General features: G+C 46.4%; 1 protein-coding gene across 4 annotated transcripts in view; it reads right to left on the bottom strand.

Moving 5' to 3' along the window:
- Positions 1-10,323, bottom strand: part of NFYC (nuclear transcription factor Y subunit gamma) — a 91,793-nt gene extending 81,470 nt beyond the window's left edge. For 3 of the 4 annotated variants that reach the window (XM_077481930.1, XM_077481937.1, XM_077481934.1), the window contains exon 1: positions 10,146-10,320. The gene's annotated coding sequence lies outside the window, so the exon portion shown is untranslated. Of the gene's footprint in view, positions 1-10,145 lie in introns of all 4 variants that reach the window. The other variant, XM_077481939.1, reaches the window with a different exon arrangement.
- Between the last annotated feature and the right edge of the window lie 13,414 nt (positions 10,324-23,737).

The raw sequence follows: 23,737 nt of genomic DNA, 5'->3' as shown, positions 1-23,737 counted from the left end.
CCCAAGGTAATACATAAAACCTGACCTGTTAGTGGGCCCTGAGGACAGGATTGATGACCACTGCTCTACAATTTCCTGATAGAGGGCTGCACTGACTTTGGACTTAATAAAAACACCAGCAGATGACATGGCTCCCTAAATCATTGCGGGCTTTGGATACTTCAAACTGGACCTCATGAAACTTGGATTCTATGCCTCTCCACTCTGCCTCCAAACACTGGGACTATGATTTTCAAAATGAAATGCAAAACGTATTTCCATCAGAAAAGAGAACTTTGGTCCACTGAGCAACAGTCCAGTCCTTTTCTCCTTTGCCCAGGTAAGACACTTCCAACGTTGTCTCTGGTTTAGGAGTGTCTTGACACAAGGAATGTGACAGCTGTAGCCCATATCCTGTATACATCTGTGTGTGGTGACTCTTAAAGCACTGACACCAGTGGTAGTCCACGCCTTGTGAATCTCCCCCAAATTCTTGAACAATCCTCTCAAGACTGCGGTCATCCCTGTTGCTTGTGCACCTTTTTCTACCACACTTTTTGCTTCCACTCAACCTTTCATTAATATGCTTGGATACAGCACTCTGTGAGCAGCCAACTTCTTTAGCAATGACCCTTTGTGACTTGCCCTCTTTGTGGAGGGTGTCGATGACTGTCTTCTGGACAACTGGTAAGTCAGCAGTCTTCCCCATGATTGTGTAACCTACTGAACCAGACAGAGACCATTTAAGACCACTTTCACACTGGAGGTTTTTTTCAAGCACTTTAGTGCTAAAAATAGTGACTGAAAAAAACCCTCATCTGCAATCCTAGTGTGAAAGCCAGAGAGCTTTCACACTGGGGCGCTGCTCTGGGCAGGACGTCAAAAATATATACACCGAACCTAAAGCGCCCCTGCCCATTGAAATCAATGGGAAGAGCATGCAAAGTACCTTGGCAGTGGCAATTTTAACCAGTTATTCGGCCACTAACGGGGGTTAAAAACACCCTGCTAGATGCCATCCGGGCTCAGTTTGGCTCCCTGACCATAGAGCTCAATGAATCTCCAATGGAGGATTTATTGTCCTACCCAGATATTACTAAACTGGTCACAACTTTTTATAGTCATCTCTCCAGGGCAGGGACGGACCCATTTCAAAATTCCTACACAAAGTGGCAAAGGTCGATACTCGAATTGACAGACGGTTGGGAGGAGGCTACCAAAGTTTTTTTTCAGGATATTATAAGCACAGCAGAACAATATCTTTGATTTAAGTTTAGCCACCATCTGCACTATACCCCAGCCAGACTGGCGCATATGGGCTTGAGAGTTAATGTATCTTGTGCTAGATGTACTTTTGATAATGCTGATCTAGATCATATGTTTTGGAGTTGTCCTGGACTAGACTCTTATTGGAAGGACCTGTTAAATTTCTTTGAAGACCAACTTGCCCTGCCGATACCCCAGACTCCTGAGGTGGGACTACTGGGCATCCTGAAAGACTTAATTCACAAAGCAGCTGCTCGGATTTTACTCCGTAATATCTTTTTCTATGCACGTAAAGTGATTTTGTTGAGCTGTAAAAAGAGAGTGACCCCCCCCCCCAAAACCCAATATTTGTATGGTATTATTAATGGGGAACTTCCCAAATTCAAAATTGTATATAAAAATAGAGCTTGTTTAAAAAAAAAAAAAAGTAATAAAGTTTGGCAGCCATGGTTGGATGTGTCTGGCTCCTTCTGGGGGACGGTCCTATCCTCGCAAATATCCTAGTTGGGGTTGCTAGGGGTAGGATTGGGCCTGGTGGTTGCTGGTTTGAGCTGTAGGATACTAACGGGAAGTGTAGGTTATAAAGGAAAGCCGTGTAATAAGAAACTGCATTGATGTCGAGTATTTTGGTACTTTGACATGAACAGTGGGACGGTGACGTGCATGAATGTGGTATGTGTGCTTGGTATGTTTGTCTGTCTTTTGTTCCGTATTTGTTGTTTTAGCTTCTTTTTCTTTGAAGTACCCCTTTGGCGGAATCGAGTAACATTTTTGCCCTAGCCGTCATGAATATGGTGCTCAGGCTAGGTGGTTACTCACACCAACGGTTACTCGTACCAACTTATACAGTACATAATATATAAGCATTAAGGGTATATAATGCTGTCTATGTGTTAGGTATCATTGTTATATATTATGTATACAGTTTAACATTTAAGTTGTAATGTTGAAAACTAAAATAAATAAATCTTAAAAAAAAAAAAAAAAGCCTGCTAGCAACCGAAAAGCACCACAAAGACGACGGTAAAGCGACGCTAAAACAAGCGCAGAGCAATTCTTCTCCACCTCTTCCTAGTCCCACAGGAGACGATCAAATCCTGTGGAGAGGGAGCAGGAGGCATGACCGAGCCATGCTGTGTATGTCTATGGACCACACAGTCCAGCTTAGGAGCATGCCCAGAGGCACACACAGGACGAGAGGCAAAAGCGAACAGTGCCAGCAGAGGACTCCAGAAAATGAGGTTCGGGCCACTCTATGCAATACCTTTGCACAGAGCAGGCAAGTAAACTTTATAAAAAAAAAAAAATGGGTTTACAATTCGTTACATTTTTTGAACAGATGTTTTAGCAAGCTACTTTCAGAGTGCAAATAATGTAACTGAGCATACCCCATTTCCCTGAAAAAAAGCCCTACCCTAAAAACGAGCCCTAGTTATAGTCATTGTAAAAACATGTAATCCGTTCCGTAAAAAGATTATATAAATGTGCAGTGTGGCTCCTTTTGTAACTTTATTGTGGAAAATACCTTATTTACAGCACCACTTAGTGCTCACGTGATCCGCCAGAGATCTTCTCTCCTCCCAGGTAACGTCATTGGCCCTTCCCTCGGCAGTGGTCAGAGTGGGGAAGAAGAGCTCCGGTGGGTCACGTGAGCGCTCAGCAGCGCTGTAAACGTGTGCTCCATAATCAAGGTACAAAAGGAGAGACACTGGACATTAAGTCTTTTTACAAAACCGGATTAAACCATTTTACAATTACTTTAACCAAGGTTTATTTTTGGGATTACAGAATGTCATAAATGTGTGCTCCTGAGCTGACAGGGGACACAGCAACTTTTTAAAAACATTTTATTCCATAAAGAGTAAATGATACAGCACAAGCACGGTCTATCATGCTTTAAATAGATCAGGATAGAGACGTGCGTGTAATATTAAAATATATATACACACACTTTTTTTTTTGTGATGCAACCACTTTACGACGACATGACTATTTGAATAAATGTAGATTATTGCAGGGGGTTGACAAATTTGCTTTGAATTTAGGAGTCAGTTTTTTTTTTTTATAGAGTGGTATGGATTGTCAGCTCCCAGGGTAACGCCACTTATTTTCACCCCCTATCCCTAACTCACAATGGAGCACCCAGGCAATAACTCCAATGAAACGCTGTTACATCAGGGTTTTGGGCTGACCAGAAAGAGTAAGGCTGGCAACAGGTGGCACTGGCAGGTGGCACTGGCTGGCACGTGGAACTGCCAGATGGAATTGGCAGGTGACACTGGTTGGCATTGGCAGGTGACACTGGTTTGGAACTGGCAGGTGACACTACTGGCACTGGCAGGTGGCACTGATTGGCAGGTGGCCCTGGTTGGGAACTGGCAGGTGGCCCTGGTTGGGAACTGGCAGGTGGCCCTGACTGGCAGTGGCACTAGTCACTGGCAGATGGCACTGACGGGCGGTGGCACTGTTTGGTGGTGGCAGGCACGTGGAACTGCCAGATGGCATTAGCAGGTGACACTGGTTTGGAACTGGCAGGTGACACTGGCACTGGTTTGGAACTGGCAGGTGGCCCTGGTTGGCGGTGGCACTAGTTGTCACTGGCAGATGGCACTGATTGGCGGTGGCACTAGTTGGTGTTGGCAGGTGGCACTGGCAGGTTTCACACAGAGCACTCTGTTACTGAAATGTAACAGAGGAGCTGTCAGAATTTAGCTTAATGTCGGAATGGGCGGGACCGAGCGGGGGTGTGAAACTTACAAGTAACAGAGAGGCGGATCTGTTAGATTTGAGCTTGATGTCGGGGTGGGTGGGACTCAGCAGCTATCAAACACCAGTCAACCATTGGGCTGCTTAAGGGGGCAGGGTCAAATACACGTAGCGGCCCGCCCAGATCCCAATGGCTGGTGTTTGATAGCTAGCTGCCGGGTCCCGCCCACCCCGACAAAGCTGAAATCTGACAGATCCTCCTCTCTCCATTGCTTGTCAGTTTCACACACTTAGTGCGGCGCTGCTGAGTGTGGAGGAGGGAGGAGGACGGCAGTCAGTGTTAATGCTGCTGCATTTCCGGGGCATCAATAGTGAGTGGGCTGGTGGTAGCTTAGGCGCCAGGTTGCGATTTCTGGTCGCATTGGCGACCTGGTGCCTGGGGTTTGTCGAGCCCTGGATTATTGCACATACCATAAATAAAGCATTCCTTAAAAATAAGCCCCAGTGTGTTTTTTGTAACCAAAATATATATAAGATCCGGTCTTATTTTCAGGGAAACGCAGTATATGGTGTTATATGTATGAGCAGAACAGAGGGGTATGTATACAACCTTTCATTTTTAAGTAGCTCAGTAAGTGCTGTTTGGCTGGCTACTCCAAGATCCCTTTGAGGATGCATTCACACCTGAGTGTTTTCAGCTCATAAAACACCTGAAGAATGCCCAACAAGCAAAATCCCATTCATTTCAAATGGCACCTGTTCACATCTGAGCATTTTGCCACCTGAAGCAAAAAGCCTTAAAAACACCCCAAGCTCAAAAAACATGAGCTTCTTTGGGGCAGATTACAGGCATTTTTCTGCCTTTTACATTGGTGACCTGAACAAAATCGTGGTAAAAACGTGCGACTGAAATGCTCAGGTGTGAATGCAGCCTAAAAACTTCTTCCTGATTCCCTAGCGCTCCGAACAGTATTTGGAATTCAAGAAATTATCACACTGCACTTACTGACCTACTTAGAAATGCGTGCTATCACCATTACGCTGCATGGACAGAGCACGTTTCCATTGCAATTTATGACGATTCACTTTAATGGACTGTATCATATTGCACATACTAGTATGGACTACTGATTTTAAATAATTTATGTAGCCCACCACTGCACTAGGTGCATCCTATATACACACACACACACGTGATAGAAGGAATTTCTTTATACTGTATATGTTGCACTAACACACCACTTTTTTTACAGAAATATAAGGGGGGTTACTTTGTAGTCCACGTCAACATTTCTTTTAGAGACAAAGGATCCATTCACAGGTGATCTTATTGATAGAGCACTCCCAGCATTAAAATAAGAGGGAGGAGTTTTTTTTTTTTAGTTTGCTTCATCCGATTTATAAATTCTCATCAGTTAAGGAATAATATTGGTATCGTAGCTCCACACCATTATTTTTCAAATGAAACTTGGCGTTGATAAACTATTATTGTGCGACTTAAAAATTGGAACTACCACTTTTTTTTTCCTCCATTTTCAGAAAACATAATGCCTGAGGCTTTTAACCACTTGCTGGCCAAGCCTTTTCTATACAAGTTTTTCTTGCTAGAACAACTTTTTTTTTGTTTTGTTTTTTAGCAGAGAATAAATAATGCCTGAGGCTTTTAACCACTTGCTGGCCAAGCCTTTTCTAGAACCTTTTGTATACAAGTTTTTCTTGCTAGAACAACTTTTTTTTTTTTTAGCAGAGAATAAAAATGGCAACCGTTGCATAATTTTATGTTATTTTGTATTTGCGGAGCGGTCTTTTAAAATCTTTTTTTTTGGGAGGGGGGGAATACACTTAAATGAATTGGGGGGGGGGGGGGAACACACACACTAAAGTTAGCCCAATTTTTTTTTTTCATTTGAAAGATGATGTTACGCCAAATAGATAGCGAACATATCATGCTTTAAAATTGCACACGCTGATAAATGAAGGTACTGAAAAAAATCTCCATGGGCGGCGCTTTAAATTTTTTTTTTTTTTTTTTTTTTTTTACAGGTTACCCCTTTAGAGATACAGAGGAGATCTATCGCTACAATTATTGCTCTCGCTCTAACAATCATGGTGATACCTCACGTGTGGTTTGAACACCGTTTACATATATGGGCGTGACTTACATACGTGTTCGCTTCTGTGGACAAGCACAGAGGTACGGGGCACTTTAACCACTTGGGATCCGCGCTATTGCAAAATGACGGCAATAGCGCGGACCCACATTTTCGGGACTACGTCTATTGACGTAGTCCCGGTTACGAGCGGCCTGCGCGCCCCCTGAGGGGCGCGCGCGGCGCGCTCTGTGATCGGCGAGTCCGTGAGACTCGCCTGATCACCGATCCGTGTAAGGGGTCGATCCCGACCCCTTATCACGTGATCAGCTGTCAGCCAATGACAGCTGATCATGTGATAAAACGGAGCCGGTAATCGGCTAGTATTCCTCCTCGCGCTGACAGCGCGAGGAGAAAAAAAAAAGCCGATCGCCGGCGGCCGTATTCGGGACATCAGTCCCGATCACGGCCAGCAATTTAAAAGGACACCTGCCCCCTGCCAGTGCCCACCTGCCACCCGCAGTGCCATCCTGAAATAAAGTAAGTGCCCCCCTGTCAGTGCCACCCAGCAGTGCCCATAGTGCCCACAGTGCCACCCAGCAGTGCCCACAGTGCCACCCAGCAGTGCCCACAGTGCCACCCAGCAGTGCCCACAGTGCCACCCACAGTGCCACCCAGCAGTGCCACCCAGCAGTGCCACCCAAAATCTGCCTCAGGTGCTGCACCCCAGTGCCGCCCATCAGTGCCCAGCAGTGCCGTCCATCAGTGCCCAGCAGTGCCACCTATCAGAGCCACCTATCAGTGCCACCTATCAGTGCCACCTATCAGTGCCCATCAGTCCCATCTATCTGTGGTACCTATCAGTGCCCATCCGTGCCACTTATCCGTGCCACCCATCCGTGCCATCTTATCTGTGCCCATCTTTGCCCATCAGTGCCGCCTTATCTGTGCCCATCGGTGCCGCCTTATCTGTGCCTATTAGTGCCGCCTTAACTATGCCTATCAGTGCAGCCTATCAGTGCCCACCAATGCAGCCCATCAGTGCCCACCAATGCAGCCCATCAGTGCCCACCAATGCAGCCCATCAGTGCCCACCAATGCAGCCTATCAGTGCCGCCTAATCAGCGCACTTCAATGAAGGAGAAAAATGACCCGTTTGCAAAATTTTATAACAAACTATTAAAACATGATTTTTTTTTTTTTTTTTTGCATCTTTTTTTGTTTGTTTAGCAAAAAATAAAACTCCGAGCTGTAACTAAATACCACCAAAAGAAAGCTCTATTTGTGGGAAAAAAATGATAAAAAATTCATTTGGGTACAGTGTTGTATGGCCGCGCAATTGTCATTCAAAGTGCATCAGCGCTGAAAGCTGAAAATTGGTCTGGGACTGAGGGGGGTTTAAGTGCCCAGTAAGCAAGTGGTTAAAAAAAAAAAAAAAAAAAAAAAAAAAAAGTCCTTACTATTTTACACTGTCCCTTTATTTTTATTTTATCACTTTTATTCCAAATTACAAGGAATGTAAACATCCCTTGCAATAGAAATAAGCATGACAGGTGCTCTTTGAGAGGTCACCTCTTCCACCACCTCTAAACGTGATCTCCTGGCGAACCTGCCACTGGCACCACTTTTATCTTGTAGACAATTGCCCACAGTACAAAATGATAATGGGGTTATAGCAGCTAGCTGCTGCCATAACAATGGCATTTAACGTTTAAAGTAATGGCGGAAATGTACTGTGGGCGGTCGGCAAGTGGTTAACCACTTCCCTCAAAATCACGCACAAGTACGCCATTTTGCTGAAGTGGTTGTTCCAGGGTGATGCCTGCAGCAGAGACCCGAGCGACCAGCCAGCGCGTCCGCTGGCTGGCCGGAGACCCAAACAAAGCCAGAATCGGCTTTGTTTGGGTCTCTGATGTAGTGACGTCACTTCCGGTTTACTCTGCAGTCAACGGTGTCAGTTTGTAAAAAACCAAAGTGTTCAAAAATGCTGATCTTGGCGTTTTGAATCATTTGAAGTGCAGAGTTTTAGACCCCAGATCACTCCATAAAGAGTACCTGACACTGCCTATTACTGTAACAAAGGATGTTTACATTCCTTGTGACAGCAATAAACGTGTTCAGATTTTCTCAGTGACAGTGTAAAATAAAATACATTAAAAAAAAATTAAAAATTTAAAGCGCCCCATCCCTCAAAAACAAACAGTTCTGGCAGGGAAAGCGGAAACAAACAATACGAGAATATTAGAGCAGAGAAAGCGCTGCTTGCTCAACCTACTCCTGGTTGTCACATGTATGTGTGGCAACCTCAGCCAGTGTTGCTCTGAAAACCACGCCCTCTGAAGCATTGCGCCCATTGGGGCTTAGACATACGACTAAACCTTGATGGGTAGGGTGAAACGCATCAGTAAGTTGTGATTTGCAGAGCAGCGCATATACATGTAACAACCAGGATTGGGTCAGGCAAGTGGCGGTTTCTCTGCTCCAATCTTCATTCGTTACTGGATGAGCGATATCCCGTGCCAGTGTTCTATCGAATAGCACATCTCTGCCGGATAATGCCTTTGACTATCTGTGCATGATGCAACGTCACTTCAGCTACAGTGATCAGCTGGCGTGACGTCAACACTGCGCATACCATTGGAAGCATTATCTGACATCTACAAAGGAAGAATCTAATTGTCAGATATAGCCTGCCTCTCTGCTCATGCAGGAGAACTGAGTGATCAAGCGACATGTGGATTTCGGTGTGGTGCACGATTAGATTCTCCCTTTGCAGATCGTCGGATAATGCCTCCAACGATCTGTGCATGAGTTGATGTCACACTAGCGCAGGGGTAGGGAGCCTCGGCTCTCCAGCTGTTTTAAAACTACAAATCTCATCATGCCTCTGCCTCCAAGAGTCATGTGATTGTTAGGGTCTTGCAATGTCTCTTGGGACTTGTAGTTTCAAAACAGCTGGAGAGCTGAGGTTTCCTACACCTGCACTAGCGGATCAACATATTAGCTGGAGGAACGTTGCGTCCTGCGCAAATCATCGGAGGCATTATCGGACAGGGATGCATCATTCAATAGAACACCAGCTCCCCTATTCCCGAGAACCAACAAATCAATGCATTGTCTGCTAGGAATCGCACCACTAAGCGTAGACAGATTACTGTAATTCAGGGACATGCAATTAATGGACCTCCAGCTGTTGCAAAACTACAAGTCCCATCATGCATCTGCCTCTGGGTGTCATGCTTGCGGCTGTCAGCCTTGCTATGCCTCATGGAATTTGTAATTCTGCAACAGCTGGAGGTCCGCTAATTGTAAACAATGAGGTCCTTTTATTTTCTGCCTTTTGGCCTGTTCAATATACCACAGAAAGTGACAAATAAAAAGGAAGGGCTTATAAACCCAGGCAGAAAATTCATGAACTGACAACTTCTTGTGCTTTTTGCCTCTGCAGACAGTTATGATTGCTTCCTTCCATCTCTGTCGTCCACAAAGCACCTTCCCCTATGTTATGGAGGAGAGAGGGAGGCGTTCTATAGTCCTAACGCTCTCCCTTCCTAGGATGACAATGCTGCTCCTCCTGGAAACAGGATCGTTGTCACCCTACAGCAGGAAGGGTGTTTTTGGCAGGACCGCCAGGTGTAGCTACCACATCCAATGAAAGATCAGCTACAATGAACTCAGTTATTGTTCTTGGGTTTAGACAGAAGGGCTGTGAAATGAAACGAATTGGTGGGAAAATACTTGACTCCAACCTGCCCTGACCTCACAGGAGACTATGGCAGCTTCGGGCTCTCCCCCTTCCCTTGTATACAGAGATCATGCATCCTCAGACGCTATAGCAGCTCCTTCCAAACAATGGAGACCCGGATGAGCTGTGTAAGGCTCCATGCCCCATCCACCGGTCCATCATCTCGTTTCCGGACTAACCGACCAATCACACCGGGCAGGCCGCGGCCTCCACCAATGAGCGGACCCGAGGCGGGGAGAGAGCGGCCTGTGACCGGTACACACTGCAGTCCTCAGAGCTCCGCTCACTGAGCCAAGAGGAAGCACGGCGCCGCTCTATATACACACACACAGACCACACTCCCCTCACAGCTCACTCACCTGGCAGTCACTGAGAGCACAAACAGCGTTCAGGGCCGCACTAAGAAGCCACGACAAAGTATACACCTCAAAGGGAATCTTCCGTTACCGTGTCACTAGCGCCACGGGAGATGAGGGGGGGGGAGGGGTCGGCGGGAACCGAAACAAGATGGCGGAAACAAGAGGGGAGGGTATTACCACCGCCGACGGGAGTGCGCATGTGCTTAGTGTTGTGGGTCCGCCCAGCGTGGAAATGAATAGCAGCCAATAGGAAGGCGGGGGGCGGTGTTAGACAGCCCGAGGTCATATTTTTACAGGGCTGCGGCCTATAGGGTTTGACTTGTGCATTGGGAGAGGGTACCTGTGTTACTGGCGGCTTCATTCATACTGCTGGAAACCGGCCCAGGAAGTGGTGGAGGAGTACAAAACAACAACACACTTGATCAGCAAACCCAATGGGGAATGTGCCATTGGAATACCCATAACTTCCAACTGTCCCTGATTTCGAGGGATTGTCCCTGATTTGGAGCAATGTCCCTCGTCCCTCATTTTGGTCTGACCTATATAGATCAGATGTCTCAAACTGACCCCCCCCTCCAGCTGTTGCAAAACTACAATTCCCATGAGGCATTGCAAGGCTGACAGTTACAAGCTTGACTCCCACAGGCACCGGCATGATGGGACTTGTAGTTTTGCAACAGCTGGAGGGCCACTAGTTTAAGACCCTTTAAGTTCCCCTTAAAAAAAAAAAATTGAACGTCAGCAGCTACAAATACTGCAGCTGATGACTTTTAAAAGAAGGATGCTTACCTGTCCAGGGCACCCATGATGTCCTCCCCCGAAGCTGATTCGTCCCCTCGGCTTCCGGGTGGAGGCGTCGGCATTGCAAGTAAGGGAATCAGGAAGTAAATCTTTGCGGCTTCACAGCCTGGTTTCCTACTGCACATGCGCGAGTTGCACTGCACATTCTTTCTGGTCCCTGCTGGCCTGCTGTCTTCTGGGACCTGTGTGTCTCCCAAAAGTGGGGGGGGGGGGAAGGAGGAGGTGCCAGACATGGCGCAGATCGCCGCGGATACTGCGGCGGTCTTTCGCTCAAAGTGGGAGCAAATACCTGTATTAGACAGGTATCTGCTCTCCTCCCCTCCCCACCCCCGAAAGATGCCAAATGTGACACCGGAGGCGGGCTGTTGGGTAGGAATCCGGACAGTGGAAGTCCCATTTTTGGGTGGAAGCTACCAAAATTAGTGTGTGCTGTAAATTAATGCCGCCTGGTTCTCCATTAGATCCAGTCCAGGTTACAGACTCTAGAGACACGGTTCACTTTGCTGTTGCATTGACAAGCTATTTTTAACACGTCTGTATGTGATTATAATCATTATTGTGATACCTTTTAATACATTTTATTTTTGGTAATGCACAAGGTTGGTGATCCCTCCTTTTCTTTCTATATGTTTCAGCTCCAAGGATACCCATTGTTCTGAATAGAGCTGCAAGACCAGAAACAATTTATACAAACTTAAAGGGCGGATTGCACCACATATATTTATATATAGATTAAGCCCCCAAGCACAGGAGATTGTTTTGCATGCTGTAAATCAACTCCTACTCCTGTTTCTTCTAGCTGGAGGCTGCCATTTTGTTGAAGCCCAGAGCCCCTGAACAGCAGTAAGTCATAAAGCGGGACTAAACCCATTGATTTAACGGTTTTAAAAAACAGTTACTTTCCTGGAATGCCGGGATTGCTAACTGTCACATTTTCTTGTGTCCTCAACCAAGCTGTTGTCTGGTATGATAACTGATCACAGGTGCAGCACCATGGCAGTTGCAGATCAAACAGAAGCAGCTTCATTTACTGTAAAGGATAGGAGGGTTTAATTCCACTTTAAAGTGGTTGTAAGGTCACATATTTTATATTCTTTTATCCTCTCTGTTTTAGGAACATATTAAAGCAGAACTTAACCCATAACAACTTTAGCAAGGAACATATATTCCACATTAATAATTATGCTACCAAAATGAGTGTGTGCAGTAAATTGCTTCCAGCATTGCTTCTGTTTCTTCTTGCCAGAGGCTGACATTTTTATGAATCCCAGAGCCCCAGCAATAAGGCTGCATTTACACCTGAGCGTAGCGTTTTCAAACGTTTTTTTCTGCGTTTTTTACCGCGATTTGCGGCTTTTTTACCGCGTTTTTTTACCTCGATTTGCCGCGAATTTGTGCAGGGCAAAAGGTCACCAATGTTAAAAGAAGAAAAACGCCCAAATCAGCCTGATTCGGGTGACAAAAAAGGGTCCGGAACTTGTTTGAGCTTCAGGCGTAGGGCTTTAGGCGATGTGGAGATGTGAACCATCTCCATTGAGAATAATGGATTTTTTCCCCTTCCAGCGTTTTGTAGCTTCAGGCGTCAAGCTACAAAACGCTCAGGTGTGAATGGGGTCTAAGTCATAAAGTGGAACTAAACCCATCGATTTAACAGTTTAAAAAAACAGTTCCATCCCTGGAATGCCGGATTTGCTAACTGTCACATTTGCTTGTGTCCTCAACCAAACTGTTAAATGTCATAACTGATCACATGTGCAGCACCATGGCAGTTGCAGATCAGGCAGAAGCAGCTTCCTTGGCTGTAAAGGATAGGAGGGTGTAACTCCGCTTTAGGGCTGTCAGCAGATTGGCCTCTACAAATTCAGCAGTGGCTAAAAATAGAGAGCAACTGAGCATGTGCCGAGCAGGGTGAAACGGTGAGTTACTGGATTTTATGTTTCACTTAGCCATACCTGAAAAAAGGGGCCAGCCTCAAATGATCTAGCAGGACTTAATTTTCTGACTAAAGTTCCACTTTAACTTATCTTTTTTTTATTGTATAATCCTCCTTTAAGGGGGCGTGGCAGGAGTCCTATGCCTACATACTTTTGCTAATAGGTGTTCCTCATTCCCATGTCAAAAAGTTGGGAGGTATAAAAACATACTTACACAGCCAACAAATCCGTTTTTTTTTTTTACTGCCGCGCTCCAGGTCATGCACTGCCATCTACCATCTTCTATACTGATGTCATCAGGGGGCACGTGCAGCACACAAGTTTGTCCAGCATTTGCAGTGTGCCTAAGATTGTCCCCAAGTCCAATAAGCTTCAGGGAAGGAGGATAATTCATTCTTACCTAGGCAAGAAAAGGCAGAAGAGATGGCCCAGGTCCCCCAAAAGTGTTTTTTTTTGGGGAAGAGGGGACATTTTAGTTTCTATATTTGTAACAGGTAGTGGGTGAGGAATGAAGAAAATGTAGTGTGCAGAGGGTGGTTCACACTGGGACTTGCAGTGCGTTTTGAGCCCATGCTGAATCACACTGGATACGAACAACTTTAAAAAACACACTGCTCCTGAAATGCATGGTACTTCTGTAGCATGAGATCTAGTGCAGGCAAACACATTGAGTTTGCGACCTGCGTTTTGGGTTTCATTAACTTAACATTGACACCTGCTGATCAAAACTGCAATGCGTTTTGAATGTGGTGTGGGAAAACGCATACTGGAGGCTTGAGATGTCTGTTAGTACAGCAAGGCTACTTTCACACTGAGGCATTTTACAGGCTCTATATCACTAAAAATAGCACCTGCAAAGTGCCTGTAGCGCTCTTCTCCTGTCACTCCAGTGTGAGGGCTTTCTCACTGGAGTGGTTCGCTGGCAGGATGCAAAAAAAAAGTCCTGCAAGCAGCATTTTTGAGGAGCTTTAGGAGCGGTGTATACACTGCTTCTAAAGCGCCCCTGCACATTGAAATCAATAAGCAGCACCACCAAAGCACCGCTGCAACGGCGCTTTTAACCTTTTTTCAGCCGCTAGCAAGGGTTAAAATCACCCCGCTTTACTGCCAACCACCCCCCCCCCCCCCCGCCCCAGTGTGAACTGTTTATATTATTAGCACTGATCACTGTATTAGTGTCACTGGAGATGTCAGTGGCAGTTAGTACCCACAAAGTGTCAGGTAGTGGTTGATTGTCCGCTGCACTATCACAGTTAAAATCAATGACAGGCTGACAGCTGCTCAGATTTTCATGCATATGTGCAGGGGTCAAGTCCTGGGGAAAAAAGTGTGGGAACTCCCACCCAAGATCCACTCCCCCACCAAAAAGAAAAAAAAAAGTACGCTCATATGCATATATATTTCACAGAAAATACAGTACATTTATTGTAAAGTGCCAGTTTGCAAAAACAAAATAAGTTAACTTGTCAAACAGAATAATCAACACAATGGGTGATGATCTTTCCCTCTCAGGGAATTTCTAACACAAACACACCCTGTTCCAAATTCAAATACAGAAAATTAAAAAATATCCCACAAACTGGAATAACGTTGCCCTTGCCGTGCAAGATTATCGGCAACGGATCAAAAACTCACGGATCGGATCATTCCTTGGATCAGAGTCACGGATCGGATCATTTTTCAGATCAGCAAATAATAATTGAATTTGCAAAAACCCATGAAAATGTCACCACCATATAGTCCCCACTGCAATATACATCTCCCCCACTGTAATATACATCTCCCCCACTGTAATATCCACGTCATCTCCCCCAATAATATTTTGGCTAAGCATGGATGGGTATGGCTGGGTATTAGCAGGGTAAGTATTGGCAGGGTATTGCAGAATATTGGCAGGATAATTATTGGCAGGGTATTGGCAGGGTATGGCAGATTTTTGCTGGGTATTGCAGATTATTGGCAGGGCATTGCTGGGTATTGCAGGGTAAGTATTGCAGAGTCTTGTCAGGGTAAGTATTGGCAGGGTAAGTATTGCAGAGTAAGTATCGGCAGGGTATGTATTGCAGAGTATTGGCAGGGTATTGCAGAGTATTGGCAGGGTAAGTATTGCAGAGTAAGTATCGGCAGGGTATGTATTGCAGAGTATTGGCAGGGTATGTATTGCAGAGTATTGGCAGGGTATTGGCAGGGTAAGTATTGCAGAGTAAGTATCGGCAGGGTATGTATTGCAGAGTATTGGCAGGGTATTGAAGACTATTGGCAGGGTAAGTATTGCAGAGTAAGTATCTTCAGGGTATGTATTGCAGAGTATTATCAGGTTATTGCAGAGTATTGGCAGGGTAAGTATTGCAGAGTATTTACAGGGTATGTATTGCAGAGTATTGGAAGGGTATGTATTGCAGGGTATTGCATTGCAGAGTATTGGCAGGGTATTGCATTGCAGAGTATTGGCAGGGTATTGCAGAGTATTTGCAGGGAATTGCATTGCAGAGTATTGGCAGGGTATGTATTGCAGAGTATTGGGTAATGCGGAGTATTGGCAGGGTATTGCAGAGTATTGGCAGGGTATTGCAGAGTATTAACAGGGTATTGCAGAGTATTGGCGGGGTATTGCAGAGTATTGGCGGGGTATTGCAGAGTATTGGCGGGGTATTGCAGAGTATTGGTGGGGTATTGCAGAGTATTGGCGGGGTATTGCAGAGTATTGGGTAATGCAGAGTATTGGCGGGGTATTGCAGAGTATTGGCGGGGTATTGCAGAGTATTGACAGGGCATTGCAGAGTGCAACTTAATAACACACTGGTGACTAACCTGGTTTATTTCTCGGGAGAGAAGTAAACTGGTAGCTGTGGCCCCAGGAGGCCTGGACTGTCTGGCACTGGGTAGAGGGGAGGGAGGAGACAGTCCGGATCCCAGCGGCGTGTGTCTGTCGCTGGCTGCGCTGGAGGCCGTATGCGCACTGCCCACTGACTCCAGTGCGTGCCCACGTGTACGGCCGACGTCATGTGACCGGTTGCTAGACGTGGAGCAGCCCTAGCCTAGCAACCAGTCACTCGGGCAGCCAAGGAGCGGCGGACTACGCGCTGAATAGCCTCAGGCGGCTAATGGGAACGGTGTTCCCGTTGTGGAAATAGTACGGGAACGCCGTTCCCATGCGTTCCCGCAGGACTCGAGACCTGCATATGTGTGTACATCTTTGCAGGCCTGAGGCTCTGAACAGGGTCTGTCTGTGGTCAAATCCCACACAGCTGTACATTCAGGAATGTGAAGATTTGGGAAGCCATCAGCCTGGAATTGATTTTAACAGGCTGGCCGCATGGACTGCCTGTGCCTCCTGAGTGGATAAACACGGCCCTCTGCACAGGTGTATGGATCCATGCACCCATGTGAATGAGCCCACAATCATTAAAAAAAACTAAAATGTCTTCACAGAGTCCACAGGGCAGATGCAGGAATTTACTTCAGAATAGCCCATGATGGAAAAACATCGCCTTTATGCAAGGTAAGATGGCTAACAGAAGATAGGCTAGCATGGCAACGGTATCACTGTGCAAACTGAAGGCTTTAACGCAAAGTCCAGCTTCCAGTAATCACCTCCATTCAACAGACTGGTAAATTAAAAAGGTAAAATAAAAAAAAAGAGAAATGTGTTTGGGGGCCGGTGAAAAAAGAGCAAATACAGTGAAAAAAATAAAAACTTCTGTGAAAATACTATGATGCAGTGCAATTCACTATATAAAAACATGAGATTCCAGCTGACCAACACAAGTGCTCATTGGGCAGCATGAGGGACCTCCTGTGGCTGCCTCAATGCCACGCTTCTCCATGGTAATAGTTCTGGAAAGGTCTCTCTCCCGCACGCAGTTCCAGCGCCTAGTGTGTGTGGAGAAGTAGAAGTGGAAACCGAGAGGTAAAATATTTTACAAAATTGTCAGGGTTGGTGCTCAGAGACCCCTGGACCCTTGGCGGCAGACATGGTGTCAGGGAAAACTTTGCCATAGTGTAGATGGAGTTCCCAAGCACATACGTATGTGTATGCACTAGCCGAGCAGATATGCACAGCCATGCGCATAACCAGGCATGTGCCTGTCACCAATACTGGCGCCAAGCAGCCTATTTAAATGGGGCCACTGCAAGGGCTAATTGGTCTAGTTTGGTCTAAATTCTTATGTAGCGGCCATAACCCTTTGTAGGGTGGCCTTAATTAACCGGGCTTACTGGTTACCTCCGCTTGGCTTGTCCTTTCACGTCTAGGGGTTCCGAGGGTTGATACCCAACAACTTGAACGCTGATACAAATAAAGTCCTTTTGAAAGGTTTTATTTTGCAGTGGTAACATCCAATAACACAGTCTCTCATGGGAACAGAGGGCACGGGGTGAAGAACTCAGACACCTTGAACTGCAGATCTAACAAAGTCTCTAATTCCACCCAGAGTAGCCACTCTCAGCTGGGTACTTCAAGCCTGAACAGATCTCTAGCCAGAGATCATGGCAGTCAGCACTTTGACTCAAACTTGAAACAATCCTAAGAAGGTGTACAAGTTGTAAGGGTGAACAGGAACCTTTTTCTTCAGTACTTGGAACGTTCTCTGTCTCCTTAATAGTACTGGAAAAAGCATGGATTCGTCAATGTCCTTCCCAACTCAGTAACTAGGCACTTCTCAGGATGCCACTTGTCGGCCCTCCTCCAAAGAGTCCTCCCCCAGTCACTTTCACGAGCTGTGGTTCCCCTCCAAGCCGAGAGCACACCCGGACACCTTGAATCCTCCCTCAGTTGCTGCGCCTCGCACCAGCCGTTTCCGAGACTCGGGAACAGATGGATCCCTACCCCAGACCAGACAGGTCTATTAGGGGCATCTAACAGGAACATGTTGTGGGATGTCGAACACCCCATGACCGGGACCCCTCACGGGGCTACCCCGGTCCTGGAACAAACCAGACCACACGGGCCTCACAAACTCCTCTCTTAAACACGTGACCCACACATCTTAAGTACCCCCTCCCAGACTCCCCAGCGGGGCCCGGCACTCCCACTGATTGGTTCTGAGAAGGTTGATACTCAAAACGTCCAACCAGGCCTGGTTCTGGCCTGTCATGTGCACCTCCCTGTTCATATGACCAGACAGAACTTCTAACATAGCCCAGCCAGACTGATGTCAAGGCCAACCTACATAATTAACCCCCAGAACCCCTACCGTTCTGAGGCAAAAACTAAATTTTCATTTGTATGACACTTTGTCCAAAATGTCATCCGCTACAGTTACATAGTAAATTACGTAGCTTGTAAGGTTGAATAAAGACACTAGTCCATCCAATACAACATGAGTGAGTGTGGATGCTTGTCTACAATTATCCCTATTTATTTAAGGTACCCATATAGCGCCTACCAGCATGTCTTTGGAGTGTGGGAGGAAACCAGAGTACAGAAGAAACCCACGCAGGCACAGGGAGAACATGCAAACTCCAGGCCGGTAGTGTCGTGATTAGGATTTGAACCAGTGACTAGTGATGGGCGAACTTCCGACGTGACCTTTCGTGAACGCGAAATGCGAACGCGGCCGATAGTTTGCGAGCCGTAACGTTCGCGGCAGGCCCCATTGACTTCAACGATGGGACGTTTCGTGAACGCGGGTGATAGTTCGCGAGCCGCAACGTTCACGGCGGGCCCCATTGACTTCAATGGGAGGCAAACTTTACAAACCTACAGGTCATATTTGCAGCCACAAAATAATTACTACCTGTGCACACATAGTCCCACCACATGGCCAATGACATAACACATGAGGTGAATCTGGGATCGACAACTACAAGCATTCTTTTTTTATGTGTGAAATTCTGACAATTCAGGACTCTGGAGTGCATGAAGGCAATGGAGGAGAGGAAAGGTCAGGGTAGGCAAAGAAGAGGGTGCAGGAGATGATCACCAGCACCGTGATATAGAGCACTGACACCTGCACCGTGATAGAGTGATCTGACACCAGCACCGTGATAGAGAGCACTGACATCAGCAGCGTGACATAAAGCACTGACACCAGCACCGTGATATACAGCACTGACACCTGCACCGTGACATAAAACACTGACACCAGCACCGTGATATACAGCACTGACACCTGCACCATAAGCAGCCCCAGGAGGAAGTCAGCATAGCACAGGGATGGTGGGAGCCCCTCATAATGAGCATAGCACAGGGATGGTGGAAGCCCCTCATAATATGCACAGCAGAGGTACAGCCCCAGGAGGAAGTTAGCACAGCACAGGGATGGTGGGAGCCCCTCATAATAAGTAGCCCCAAGAGGATGTTAGCATAGCACAGGGATGGTGGGAGCCCCTCATAATAAGCAGCCCCAGGAGGAAGTCAGCATAGCACAGGGATGGTGGGAGCCCCTCATAATAAGCAGCCCCAGGAGGAAGTCAGCACAGCACAGGGATGGTGGGAGCCCCTCATAATAAGCAGCCCCAGGAGGAAGTCAGCACAGCACAGGGATGGTGGGAGCCCCTCATAATAAGCAGCCCCAGAAGGAAGTCAGCACAGCACAGGGATGGTGGGAGCCCCTCATAATAAGCAGCCCCAGGAGGATGTCAGCATAGCACAGGGATGGTGGGAGCCCCTCATAATATGCACAGCAGAGGTACAGCCCCAGGAGGAAGTCAGCAACAGCACCGAGATAGAGAGCACTAACAGCAGCACTGATACCAGCAACTTGCTGCTGGGCCCCAAAAATATGACACCGCTCAACCTCTTCAAACAGGAGGGTACCGGCACATAGTACGGTGTGCTTTTTTGTACAAGGAAGTGAGCCAAATGAAGAAAGAAGGTCTGTGTGCTCGATTAAAAAAATTGTTTATAGACATATACATGGTCTACTGGTCTTCACATGTGTTGAATTCCTCCAAGATCCATGCCTCATTCATTTTTAGAAATGTGAGGTAGTTAACACTGTTGTGAGCTAGGCGAGTACGCTTATTGGTCACGATCCCCCCTGCTGCGCTGAACGTCCTTTCGGACAGGACACTGGACAAGGGGCAAGCCAACAGTTCGATTGCAAATTGGGCAAGCTCTGGCCAGAGGTCAAGCCTGCCCACCCAGTAGTCCAGTAGTCCAGGGGTTCATCACTCCTCAGAGCGTCCACATGTAGTGGGACACCTGACGGTCTAGGCGTTCCCTGATGCTGGATCCGGATGACACCTGTCGATGGGTCGGCTGAAAGAATGACTTCATATCAGAAGTCACCAATAGGGATGGCCGAACTGTTCGCCCCAGCGGTCGTTTCGCGGCGAATTTCAGCTGTTCGCGGTCCGCCCGATCGGCGGACTATTGCCGCTGTTCGTCCGGCGGACTTACGTGTTTACTGTGTAAAAGAACTTTGACCTATGATGACACATCCATCATGGGGTACAGGACAGCCAATTGAGACATTACAGCACATGGACACTTGGACATTCCCCCTAACTTATAAATAGACCCGATCCGGCGGCCATTTTACATTCTTTCTACTGTCACTATAGGGAGAGGTTGCTGTGTGGAGCAGGGAGAGACTGCAGTAACCCAAATCGCTAGCTATTAGGTCCACAAAAGTTCTTTTAAGGACTGGTATGGTATAGGTGTAGTTCAGGATATAGGTTTGAGGCACTGCTATTCAAGTCATTGTTGCAGCAGATTGTCTTTTGTCAGTGCTGAGAGAGGGACAGATAGGACGCTGTGTGTTGCAGAGAGGGACAGTCAGTTTAATCATTAGCTGTTACTATTAGGTCCACAAAAGTCCTTTTCAGGACTGGTATGGTATAGTAGTACAGGATATACAGTGGTGTGAAAAAGTGTTTGCCCCCTTCCTCATTTCCTGTTCCTTTGCATGTTTGTCACACTTAAGTGTTTCGGAACATCAAACCAATTTAAACAATAGTCAAGGACAACACAAGTAAACACAAAATGCAATTTGTAAATGAAGGTGTTTATTATTAAAGGTGAAAAAAAATCCAAACCATCATGGCCCTGTGTGAAAAAGTGATTGCCCCCCTTGTTAAAACATACTATAACTGTGGTTGTCCACACCTGAGTTCAATTTCTCTAGCCACACCCAGGCCTGATTATTGCCACACCTGTTCACAATCAAGGCATCACTTAAATAGGAGCTTCTTGACACAGTAAGGTCCACCAGAAGATCCTTAAAAGCTAAACATCATGCTGAGACCCAAAGAAATTCAGGAACAATTGAGAAAGAAAGTAATTGAGATCTATCAGTCTGGAAAGGGTTATAAAGCCATTTCCAAAGCTTTGGGAATCCAGCGAACCACAGTGAGAGCCATTATCCACAAATGGCGAAGACATAGAACAGTGGTGAACCTTCCCAGGAGTGGCCGGCCACCCAAAATTACCCCAAGAGCGCAGCGACGACTCATCCAAGAGGTCACAAAAGACCCCACAACAACGTCCAAGGAACTGCAGGCCTCACTTGCCTCAGTTAAGGTCAGCGTTCATGCCTCCACCATCAGGAAAAGACTGGGCAAAAATGGCCTGCATGCTAGAGTTCCAAGGAGAAAACCACTGCTGAGCAAAAAGAACATCAAAGCTCGTCTCAATTTCTCCACAACACATCTTGATGATCCCCAAGACTTTTGGGACAACATTCTGTGGACCGATGAGACAAAAGTGGAACTCTTTGGAAGGTGTGTGTCCAAGTATATCTGGCGTAGAAGGAACACTGCATTTCATAAAAAGAACATTATACCAACAGTAAAATATGGTGGTGGTAGTGTGATGGTCTGGGACTGTTTTGCTGCTTCAGGACCTGGAAGACTTGCCGTGATAAAAGGAACTATGAATTCTGCTGTCTACCAAGAGATCCTGAAGGAGAATGTCCGACCATCTGTTCGTGTACTCAAGCTGAAACGAACTTGGGTTCTGCAGCAGGACAATGATCCTAAACACACCAGCAAGTCCACCACCGAATGGCTGAAGAAAAACAAAATGAAGACTTTGGAGTGGCCTAGCCAAAGTCCTGACCTGAATCCTATTGAGATGTTGTGGTATGACCTTAAAAAGGCCGTTCATGCTCGAAAACCCTCTAATGTAACTGAATTAGGACAATTCTGCAAAGATGAGTGGGCCAAAATTCCTCCAGGACGCTGTAAAAGCCTCATTGCACGTTATCGCAAACGCTTGGTTGCAGTTGTTGCTGCTAAGGGTGGCCCAACCAGTTATTAGGTTTAGGGGGCAATCACTTTTTCACACAGGGCCATGATGGTTTGGATTTTTTTTCACCTTTAATAATAAACACCTTCATTTACAAATTGCATTTTGTGTTTACTTGTGTTGTCCTTGACTATTGTTTAAATTGGTTTGATGTTCCGAAACACTTAAGTGTGACAAACATGCAAAGGAACAGGAAATGAGGAAGGGGGCAAACACTTTTTCACACCACTGTAGTTTTGAGTGCTATTCAAGCTATTGTTGCAGCAGCCTGTGTTTTGTCAGTTTAAATAGGGACAGACAGGAAGCTGTGTGTGGCAGTGAGGGACAGTCAGTTTAATCAGTAGCTGTTACTATTAGGTCCACAAAGGTCCTTTTCGGGACTGGTATGGTAATAGGGTTGTACACGTATAATATTCTTTCTTCCAAATATAGAAAGAATATTATACTTGACTGCTGCCCTTCTGCTGCAGTAGTCCTTTATGAGTATAGGGACTGAGGTACAGTCTGCTAATCACAACCTACTAGTTCCACAAAGGTCCTTCTAAGGACTGGTAAGGTATAGCGTACTAGAGTATATAGGGTTGAGTGAGGTACAGTCTGCTAATCCTTAAGGACTGGTATAGGTCCACAATATATAGGGTTGAGGTGCACTACTGCTGCCCTATTCTGCAGCAGTCCTTTATCAGTATAGGGACTGAGGTACAGTCTGCTAATCACAACCTACTAGTTCCACAAAGGTCCTTCTAAGGACTGGTAAGGTATAGTGTACTACAGTATATAGGGTTGAGTGAGGTACAGTCTGCTAATCACAACCTACTAGTTCCACAACGGTCCTTCTAAGGACTGGTAAGGTATAGCGTACTAGAGTATATAGGGTTGAGTGAGGTACAGTCTGCTAATCCTTAAGGACTGGTATAGGTCCACAATATATAGGGTTGAGGTGCACTACTGCTGACTGCTGCCCTATTGTGCACTAATTAGAGATCTCAGAGTAGGCAGCAACACCGGGGACCAACCTCCTCCTAGGGCTGATCTGGGTACTGTCGTCAGACTGCTGAGTGGCGGTTGTTGCTACCTCCTCTTCCTGATCCAATGCCAAGAGTGGCTGCGCATCAGAAATGTCTTGATATGGATTGGAAAATAATTCCTGTGACTCAAGCGGAAGGTATGTGGTGGTGGTGTTGTTGGTGGTAGTGTCTTTGGGGGTGCACATAGCAGAGAGTGAAGAAGAGGGTGCAGATCGAGAGGATGAGGAGGGTGCAGAAGAGTAAGGCTGAGTGAGCCACTCAACCAATTCTGGTGCTTCCTTTGACGTAATCGCATGCACCTTCTGCAATTTCCCACTTTGGCTCAAGCCTGTTGCTCCTGCCCTACCCCTACCACCCCTGCGGAAGGGCCTGCCTCTTCCTCTGCCTGTCATTTTTTAAATGACCCTGTGACAAAACTCTATACAGAAGTGCAGTATGTATGTGGAAGAAGGTATATAACACCCCCGCTTCAATCTGTTGTTTTTGGGGGCCACTGGTCTATCACACGAGTTACAATACTTTTTTTTGGATTGCGTTTGTCACTCTTTGTAGTATCGCTGCAGAACCGCTCAGCAGTCACAATGCTGCACAGTGGAAATGCACTATACTATGCTTTCTATATGTGCAAGTATTTTA

This window comes from Lithobates pipiens, unplaced genomic scaffold (genome assembly GCF_037356315.1).
Source record: "Lithobates pipiens isolate NorthernLeopardFrog02 unplaced genomic scaffold, aLitPip1_a1.2 Scaffold_16, whole genome shotgun sequence".
NCBI lineage: Eukaryota > Metazoa > Chordata > Amphibia > Anura > Ranidae > Lithobates > Lithobates pipiens.
Note: the sequence above shows the minus strand (reverse complement) of the source record. Positions and strands in the feature narration are given on the sequence as shown.